The 10,375-nt window shown below is 36.6% G+C and overlaps 1 pseudogene; it reads left to right on the top strand.

The window, feature by feature from the left end:
- Positions 1-291: 291 nt before the first annotated feature.
- LOC116878747 lies at positions 292-1,239 on the top strand (annotated as a pseudogene).
- The last annotated feature ends 9,136 nt before the right edge of the window (positions 1,240-10,375 follow it).

Genomic DNA, 10,375 nt, shown 5'->3' with positions numbered 1-10,375 from the left:
ATGTCACATTTACTATAATGGGAAGAACACTGGATTTGGAGAGTCACATTAGAAAACTATGAGTTAGGTAACTTACATGTTATGTGCTGGTGGGCAATCACAACATGCCTTAGATTTAGGTTCTAGAAAAGGGCACCAGAAATCATACCTAATGCAATTATCTGGCAAGTAGGTGATGGTAACACAAATTCCAATATCTTCCATAAGAGAAAAGGATATTTTATGATATCAGGAAATAGATAGGAAGTTCATTTTGTAACCTTGTCTTATACCTCTTAGCAGGTTCTTGGCATGAGCGACAAGGGAGCAGGCAACCTCTCAGATGTAACTGACTTCATTCTTGTAGGCTTCAGTGTCCATCTAGAGACCCACATTCTCCTTTTTCTCCTCTTCCTGCTGGTCTATGGCATGGTCCTTTTGGGGAACATTAGTATGATGGCAATCATTGTGACTGACTCCCAGCTGAACGCACCAATGTATTTCTTTCTAGGCAATCTCTCCTTCATTGATCTCTCCTACTCTACTGTTATTGCCCTGAAAGCCATGGTCAACTTCCTGTCTGAGAAAAAGACTATCTCCTTTGTGGGGTGTGCTTCCCAGTGTTTCTTTTTTGCCCTCTTCATTGTAACAGAAAGGTTCATCCTGGCAGCCATGGCCTATGACCACTTCATCGCCATTTGCAATCCACTTCTTTACAGTGTCCACATGTCAAAACGCCTTTGCACTCAGCTGGTGGCTGGTTCCTATCTCTGTGGCTGGCTCAGTTCCATCCTCCAAGTCAGCGTAACATTCTCAGTGTCTTTCTGTGCTTCCCGAGTCATTGATCACTTCTACTGTGATTCTTACCAAATCTAGAAGATCTTCTGTTCCAATCTCTCTGTCAATAAGTTGGTATCTTTCAGTTTGGCTGCATTCATTATTTTGCCTACAATAGTTGTTATCGTAGTGTCTTACATGTACATTGTGACCACAGTCTTGAAGATTCCTTCCAGTGAAGGGAGAAAGAAAGCCTTCTCTACCTGCAGTTCCCATTTGGGAGTAGTAAGTTTACTCTATGGGACTGTCTCCTTCGTATATCTCACACCACCAAGCAATCCTGAACTTCGTAAAGTGGCTTCAGTATTTTACATATTGGTCACACCCATGTTAAACCCTCTGATCTATTCTCTAAGAAACAAGGATGTCAAGCAAGCTTTGGGGAAAATCCTGTGGAAGAAAAAAGCTTCATATTCATATTAATTCCATTTTTTATGACTTCCTCATTAATGGGCTTACTGATAATTTCATCCTGAATCACTTTTAGCATGGTGTCAAGTTTGAGTCACTTAAGGATCCTTAAGTTGACCATCCCACAGACGACCAAATGGAAGGGGTAATGGAGGGAGTAATAGCAATCCTTTTCTCTTCCTTAAGAGCAGTGTTAGATATTCAGCATCAGTAAAATTTACATCCATTCTATCAACATATCATACTCCCTACTCTGTAGGTACAACTATATGAGACTGGGCCTACTTAGATCATGGGCAGAAAAATTGCTTTGGTAAGAAGATGATCTTGGAATTAGCAGTCTCCTGTGATTAGAGGAAGTGTCAACCCAAAGCAGGATGATTTCTGAGTTATAATATTTAATTTTTTATAAATCTATTCACAGTGACTTAATTGGGGCCCATAATTCTTGACTAGAAATCATGGTATAAGATTTTTTTGTGTGTGCCATCATGAGTTTAACTCAATGAATTATTGGTGTTATATCTGATTGTATTTATTTTTAATATTGATTGCTATTGGTTTATTATTATGTCAAAGAGATAAAGATATTTCATATCCAGTATTCTAAAAATTGGGCACCCAAATCTACAAAGGGAAAGTCTTTCATACCAATGTTCTATTTTGAGGGGACAAAAATTGCACTGGATGTTTCAAATCACATTCACCAGTTTGTACTGGATTATCTTTTTCTTTGATAATTGCTGTTTACATGTACAAAATTTTTATTTGCTTTGCATTTGATATTTTAGTTATATGTGATATTTTTGTTTTCTAAATATTTGTTGAATTGGTGTTGTAATTATAATGAAGTTAGTTTCATTTGGAGTGTAATATTTATCGTCTTGTTTTTATCTATAATTTTAAAATTTAGGTTGTTCTTTCAAATGCAAATTGTAGGCAATTCAAATCTCAAACAAAAAACAAAAAACAAAAAACCCAACAGAAAAGATTGCTGGAAAAAAAAAAAGGTTCACTTCTATTGTATATCTTTTATTTGTGTACCATGAGGTTAAATTATAATGTTAAGGGGAAGATGCAGAAGGCAGAAGCAAAAGGATGTTGTAAAAGATTTGATGTTTAACGTGAGTTGCCTACTTCTACTATCTCAGGATATATTGAGATAGCCAATCAATTCTGAAAAAATCCCAGTGATCTTAGAGAGTACACAACTCATAAGGTTAGAAAAGGAGAGGGCAAATAGGCAGCAGAATGGGGAATGGTAGAGTCAAGTACTCTGGTATATAACCTATTATTAATAAAAATAAGCTTCTCTTCTAATTCTTAAAAAACCAACTTAGAAAAATCCCCTTATCAAAGGCTACTTTGATATTTTTCTTATAGGACAAAATGTTTTTTGTACTATCCTGAATGTGGTCTAGAATTAAAAAATAGATTTTCTTTGCTCCATACCAATATTTCCAATAGATGAATTATTATTATTTCATCCTCTGCACTCCAGCTATGAGTATTCCTTTTTCATTTGTTTAATTGAGTGTACAGTAGTTTTCTCCTTACTCACGGTTTCACTTTCCATGGTTTTGGGTACCTGTGTTCAATTGTGGTCCAGAAGCAGATGATCGTCCTTCTGACATAGCATCAGAAGATGAATGGTAAAAATTCTGCAAAGAAGACACCCAAATGTCCAACAGACACATGAAAAAATGCTCAACATCCCTGGGCATCGGGGAAATACAAATCAAAACCACAGTGGGATACCACCTCACACCAGTTAGAATGGGTAAAATTAACCAGTCAGAAAATGAAAGGTGTTGGCCAGGATGTGGAGAAAAGAGAACCCTCCTACACTGTTGGTGGGAATGCAAGCTGGTGCAGTCACTCTGGAAAAAAGTATGGAGGTTCTTCAAAAAGCTGAAAAGAGAGCTACCCTATGACCCAGCAATTGCACTACTGGGCATCTACCTTAAAGATACAAATGTGGTGATCCAAAGGGGCACATGCACCCCAATGTTTATAGCAGCAATGTCTGCAATAGCCAAACTATGGAAAGAGCCTAGATGGAATGGAAAGATCCATTCATCAACAGATGAATGGATAAAGAAGGTGTGTTATATACACATTGGAATATTGTGCAGCCATCAAACCCCCAAATCTTGCCATTTACAATGATGTGGATGGAATTTTGTTAAGCAAAATAAGTCAATCAGAGAAAGACAATTATCATATGATCTCACTAATATGAGGAATCTGAGAAACAAACCAGAAGATCACAGGGTAAGGGAGAGAAAAATGAAACAAGATGGGACGGGGGAGGGAGACAAACCATAAGAGACTCTTAATCTTAAGGAAACAAACTGAGGCTTGCTGGAGAGGAGGTAGGTGGTGGGATGGGGTAACTTGGTGATGGACATTGGGGAGGTTATGTGTTGAAATGAGCATAGGGTACTATATAAGATTTATGAATCACAGGCCTGTACCCCTGAAAAAAATACATTACATGTTAATAATAACAATAAAAAAAAGAAGATGAGTGGTAGCTTAGCATTATGTCACAATGCCTATGTCATTCACCTCACTTCTTCTCATCACATGGACATTTTATCACCTCATACCATCACAAGAAGAAGGGTGAGTACAGGATAATGAGATATTTTGAGAGAGACCACATTCACATAACTTTTATTACAGTATATTGTTATAATTGCTGTACTTCATTATTAGGGTTTTGTTTTAATATTTTACTATGTTTACTTTGTTTTAATATTTTACTATGCCTAATTTATAAATGAAGTTTTATCATAGGTGTACATGTATAAGAGAAAGAACAGTACATACAGAGTTTGGTACTATCTGCAGTTTTAGATATAAACTGGAAGTCTTGAAATGTACCACTGTGGACAAAGGTTGACTACTGTATACAAGTTAGGTTTATTTGTTCACAAAACATTGAAAATTACTTTGGCTAATGTAAGCAAGTGAAATTTATTAGAGGGCTTTATAGAGCACATGAATGGGTAGAAAAACTAGGGAACCAGCCTTATAATTGGGTAGAAACCAAAGAATCCCAATTGCTGTTTACATGTACAAAATTTTGTACTGTAGAACTATAGAAGAGTCTTCCAGCAGAATTCAGTCTCACTGAAGGCTGCATCTGGAATATGTGAACTCCAAGCATTTTCAAACATTTTTCCCTTTCCTGTAAATTTAAATTCTGATAAAGTGTACCACATGGGCCAAGTTTTGAGTACACATGTGCCCCTTTACTAAGGGATGGCTAGACCCTTGACTATAACCTTATTTAATTACAAAAAATTGAATCTCAAAATGTAATGGCATACCTATAAAATGGCTTAAACCTAAAAACCTGAGAATATCAAATATTGGTGAAGTGGTAGAGCAATAGGAACTCTTGTTTCTTGCTCATGAGGATGGAAAACAGTACAGCAGACAGTTTGGCAGCTTCTTATTAATTAAACATAGACAAATTGTGCAAACCAGCATTTGTGTCCTAGGTATCTTTAAAAACTTTTATTATGTTTTATCCGTCATCATACAATACATCCCTAGTTTTTGATGTGTGTTCCATGATTCATTGTTTGCATATAATCCTCAGTGCTCCTAGCTGATTTGAAAATTTACATTCACATGAAAATCCAAGGGACAGTCAGTGGTGGAACTAATCTTAATAGTGCTACTGTGGTGGATACAGGGCAATATGCATTTGTCAAAACCTTTGTGACACAAATAATGAACACTTGCATATACAAATTTTAAAAATTTAGGAGTTCAAGGAACTGTGATCAAAGAATCATACTGCATTACAAATATATGACATAATTTTAATGAAGAGAATGAGGATAAAGTTGCTGGCCTAAGTAACTTTAGAAAGCAGCTTTTCGGCTGGAAAATATAAGAATAAATACAGAAGGAACAGTGCATAAACACTGCAGTCTGGTTGGTAATGTCATTTCTCACAGAGAGATAGGGTTACAATCTTGAAACTTGAGTTGGTGCATACTGGGCTGGAATAAATTAAACTAAATGCATGGCAGACCATGAGAGACTGTGAACTCTGAAAAACAAACTGAGGGTTTTGGTGGGGGGCAGTGGTGGCTTGGGTTTGGGTGAGCCTGGTGGTGGGTATTAAGGAGGGCACATAGTGCATGGAGCACTGGGTGTGGTGCATAAACAATGAATCTTGGAACAGTGAAAAAAATTAAAGAAAATAAAGTAAATGCGTGGCAAATGGTGGAGACCATCACATTTCTCACTATTGAAAATCATGTGGCATAAGATTAGAGTTGGGCCATCAGTATGAACTCTTATTTATTATTTATTTATATTTTAACTTCAATTTACTTATTTTTTTGTCTTGTATAATATATATTTATTTTTTTCTTTTTAAATTTATTTTTTCATTGTTCCAAGTTTCATTTATGCACTACACCCAGTCTTTAGATAGTATTGATGCAGATGAGTAGATGAAGAAACAATGATAAATTTGTATGTAAACATACTCCTGTCTTTGTGCTTGTGTGTGTGTCTGTAGCTTTTTTTGAGCGAGTCTAGAAGCAGTGACACCTCAGTAGCAAATGATACATCTAGAAATTCTGGTTTCTAATTACATTCTTTAGAAAAAGAAACAGGAATCATCGCACAAATGGCTGATTCTAGGGTTGGGCAAGGGACATCCAAGATGATCCTGAAGAATCTTACAGTGCCAGAAAGTAAGGGGGGTTCCTTAACACACAAAGAAAAACATGGGACATTTTAAAAGGACACAGTAATCAATTTGAAAGACCTCTAAATGACCCAAGGTGGAAAAAATTAAGCAAAAAATAAAGAACATAGTATTGTATTATAACTCAAAGTATAAAATAAATATCAAGTCCATAATACATAATGATTTAAGAAATAAATAAGAGAGGGGAGATACATTTTTGTACAGAAGAATTCTCTATGATTTATATAGATACCTTTCAACCTCAAGAAAGTAGAACTTGACCCCTTGAGTATGAGATGATCTTAGTGAACTGTTTGTAAAGAAGATTTTTATGGAAGGTATAATGAGAGGTAATAGAGAAACCTGGAAAACACTACCTCAGCCAGATGACCATAGTTTATATCATCAATGATAAGTCATGTTGTTAATATGAACTCGCTGATGTCATATGATGAAAAGGTCTCTTTATCTCTCTGATTTTTCTCAAAATCCACACTCAGTTTAACCAGGATAAAAGGATCAAACAAAGCTAAATTTAAGGACATTCTGTACAATACCTCACCAGAGTCTTCAGAACATAAGACCATCCAAAACAAGAAAAGTCTGAGACACTGAGTCAAAAGATGCCTGGAAGACATGAAAATTAATGCTGTGTCTGGACAGAATCCTGAGACAATAAAAGGACATTAGAGGAAAAAATGTTTGTGAAATCTGAATTAAGTGTGGAGTTTAGTTAGTAGTAATATACCATTCTTGCTTCCTTTGCTGTGACAAATATTCCATAGTAATGTAAAGTGTTAACAGCATGGGAAACTTAGTAAGGGGTATGTAGGAACTCAATGTACTATCTTTGTAATTTTTCTGTAATATAAAACTATCAGAAAGGAAAAAGTTTATTTAAATAAAAGTAAAAGGGGTGCCTGGCTGGCTAAGTCAATAGAGCATGTGATTTTGGGGTTGTGAGTTCAAGCTCTATGTTCAGGGTGGGGCTTACTCAATAAACAAACAAACAAATGTAATGAACATATATTTAGGAAGGGGAAATTAGCACCAGGAAGACTATTTTTTTTTTTTTAAATTCAGTATAGTTCAACACTTTGAGAGCCCATCCCAACATGCCCATTCTGAAGCATATATTTCTTTTTTTTTTTTTAAAGATTTTATTTATTTATTTGACAGGCAGAGATCACAAGTAGGCAGAGAAGGAGGCAGAGAGAGAGAGAAGAAAGCAGGCTCCCTGTTGAGTAGAGAGCCCGATGCGGGGCTCGATCCCAGGACCCTGGGATCATGACCTGAACTGAAGGCAGAAGCTTTAACCCACTGAACCACCCAGGTGTCCCTGAAGCATATATTTCTGTTCCTGACACCCAGCAATTATTCTTGGGACTGTCAAAAAACAAAAACAAGACAAAACAAAATCACTTCCTAAAAAATGAAAAATATTTTGCAATTTCCTGTATTCAGAATCAAGTCAGAAGTTTTGGATGATATGTACGTGCTTCTCTGTAAATGCATTAGGCACTCTTTGATTTATTGCCATCTGTGGAATAAATGGTAAATTTAACTACCACTTATGCATACCATGTATAGAGGGAAAAATGAAGAGGAAAGAAGATACATGATACAATAAGTAATGAAAATCACTAACTACATTTATTTTTATTTTTAGATTTGATTAGAAATCATGACTTGTCTTTGTCCAGGTTTACTGGGACATTCTGAGACTTCCAAGATTGGTCTCAATCACTCATGGTAGCTTCTTATATCCATCAATTTCCAATGTCCAATGTGTCCATTATGTTTACTAGCCACTACCATTAGATGTAATACTTAGATCACCTTTAAGAATCCAGAATTTTTTCTTCTCCACCATATAGCATCCTCTCTATTTCCCTTGATATTTAGAGTTAATCATCTCAACCTTTTTCATAATCCACTTCTTCACCTAGGGACATTGGGAATCTAAAATTAGTACACATTTTAGGGGTGCCTGGGTGGCTCAGTTGGTTAAGCATCTGTATTTATCTCAGGTCATGATCTGAGGGTCCTGGGGTCAGGCTCCTTCTCAGCAGAGAGTCTGCTTCTCCCTCTGCCCATCACCCCCACTCATGCTCGGTCACGCTTTCTCTCAAATAAACAAATATAATCTTAAAAAATTAAATTAGTACACATTTTAGTTGATACTTTTAATTCAACTGAAATACATTATGTCTCTTGGCAAGAATATTTCTCCAATGGGTCCTAAAATGTCTAGAGCCCTAGACATAGGAATCTGATATTTTTAAATGGGTCTTTTGGTATAAATGAGAGATACCACCCATATCTTTATTTCTTGTTCCTCCAAAAAGTATATTCTGGTTATCATAACAACATTATGTGCTGGTCTTATAATTAGAGGAAATAATTGGATAATGGTGAATAGCTAGTTAATCTTATAATGATTTTTCTCTTAGCTGAAGAAGTAGTGGTAATTCAACAGACAATTCTACTTTATAAAGTTATTTCTTTTTTTTTAAATAAATTTTATTTTTTTTAAACATATAATATATTTTTATCCCCCGGGGTACAGGTCTGTGAATCGCCAGGTTTACACATTTCACAGCACTCACCATAGCATATACCTCCCCAGTGTCCATAACCCCACCCGCCCCTCCCAAACCCCCTCCCCCCAGCAACCCTCAGTTTGTTTTGTGAGATTAAGAGTCACTTATGGTTTGTCTCCCTCCCAATCCCAACTTGTTTCATTTACTCTTCTCCTACCCCATTAACCCCCCATGTTGCATCTCCTCTCCCTCATATCAGGGAGATCATATGATAATTGTCTTTCTCCGATTGACTTACTTCGCTAAGCATGATACCCTCTAGTTCCATCCACATCGTCACAAATGGCAAGATTTCATTTCTTTTGATGGCTGCATAGTATTCCATTGTGTATATATACCACCTCTTCTTTATCCATTCGTCTGTTGATGGACATCTAGGTTCTTTCCATAGTTTGGCTATTGTAGGCTTTGCTGCTATAAACATTTGGGTGCACGTGCCCCTTTGGATCACTATGTTTGTATCCTTAGGGTAAATACCCAGTAGTGCAATTGCTGGGTCATAGGGTAGTTCTATTTTCAACATTTTGAGGAACCTCCATGCTGTTTTCCAGAGTGGTTGCACCAGCTTGCATTCCCACCAACAGTGTAGGAGGGTTCCCCTTTCTCCGCATCCTCGCCAGCATCTGTCATTTCCTGACTTGTTAATTTTAGCCATTCTGACTGGTGTGAGGTGATATCTCATTGTGGTTTTGATTGGTATTTCCCTGATGCCGAGTGATATGGAGCACTTTTTCATGTGTCTGTTGGCTATCTGGATGTCTTCTTTGCAGAAATGTCTATTCACATCCTCTGCCTATTTCTTGATTGGATTATTTGTTCTTTGGGTGTTGAGTTTGCTAAGTTCTTTATAGATTTTGGACACTAGCCCTTTATCTGATATGTCATTTGCAAATATCTTCTCCCATTCTGTCAGTTGTCTTTTGGTTTGGTTTACTGTTTCCTTTGCTGTGCAAAAGCTTTTGATCTTGATAAAATCCCAATAGTTCATTTTTGCCCTTGCTTCCCTTCCCTTTGGCGATGTTCCTAGGAAGATGTTGCTGCGGCTGAGGTCGAAGAGGTTGCTGCCTGTGTTCTCCTCAAGGATTTTGATGGATTCCTTTCTCACATTGAGGTCCTTCATCCATTTTGAGTCTATTTTCATGTGTGGTGTAAGGAAATGATCCAATTTCATTTTTCTGCATGTGGCTATCCAATTTTCCCAACACCATTTATTGAAGAGGCTGTCTTTTTTCCATTGGACATTCTTTCCTGCTTTGTCGAAGAATAGTTGACCATAGAGTTGAGGGTCTATTTCTGGGCTCTCTATTCTGTTCCATTGATCTATGGTCTGTTTTTGTGCCAGTACCATGCTGTCTTGATGATGACAGCTTTGTAATAGAGCTTGAAGTCCGGAATTGTGATGCCACCAACTTTGGCTTTCTTTTTCAATATTCCTTTGGCTATTCGAGGTCTTTTCTGGTTCCATATAAATTTTAGGATTATTTGTTCCATTTCTTTGAAAAAAATGGATGGTACTTTGATAGGAATTGCATTAAATGTGTAGATTGCTTTAGGTAGCATAGACATTTTCACAATATTTATTCTTCCAGTCCAGGAGCATGGAACATTTTTCCATTTCTTTGTGTCTTCCTCAATTTCTTTCATGAGTACTTTATAGTTTTCTGAGTATAGATTCTTAGCCTCTTTGGTTAGGTTTATTCCTAGGTATCTTATAGTTTTGGGTGCAATTGTAAATGGGGTTGACTCCTTAATTTCTCTTTCTTCTGTCTTGTTGTTGGTGTAGAGAAATGCAACTGATTTCTGTGCATTGATTTTATATCCT

The sequence above is a fragment of the Lontra canadensis genome, unplaced genomic scaffold (genome assembly GCF_010015895.1).
Source record: "Lontra canadensis isolate GAN:19392208 unplaced genomic scaffold, GSC_riverotter_1.0 scaffold59, whole genome shotgun sequence".
NCBI lineage: Eukaryota > Metazoa > Chordata > Mammalia > Carnivora > Mustelidae > Lontra > Lontra canadensis.
Note: the sequence above shows the minus strand (reverse complement) of the source record. Positions and strands in the feature narration are given on the sequence as shown.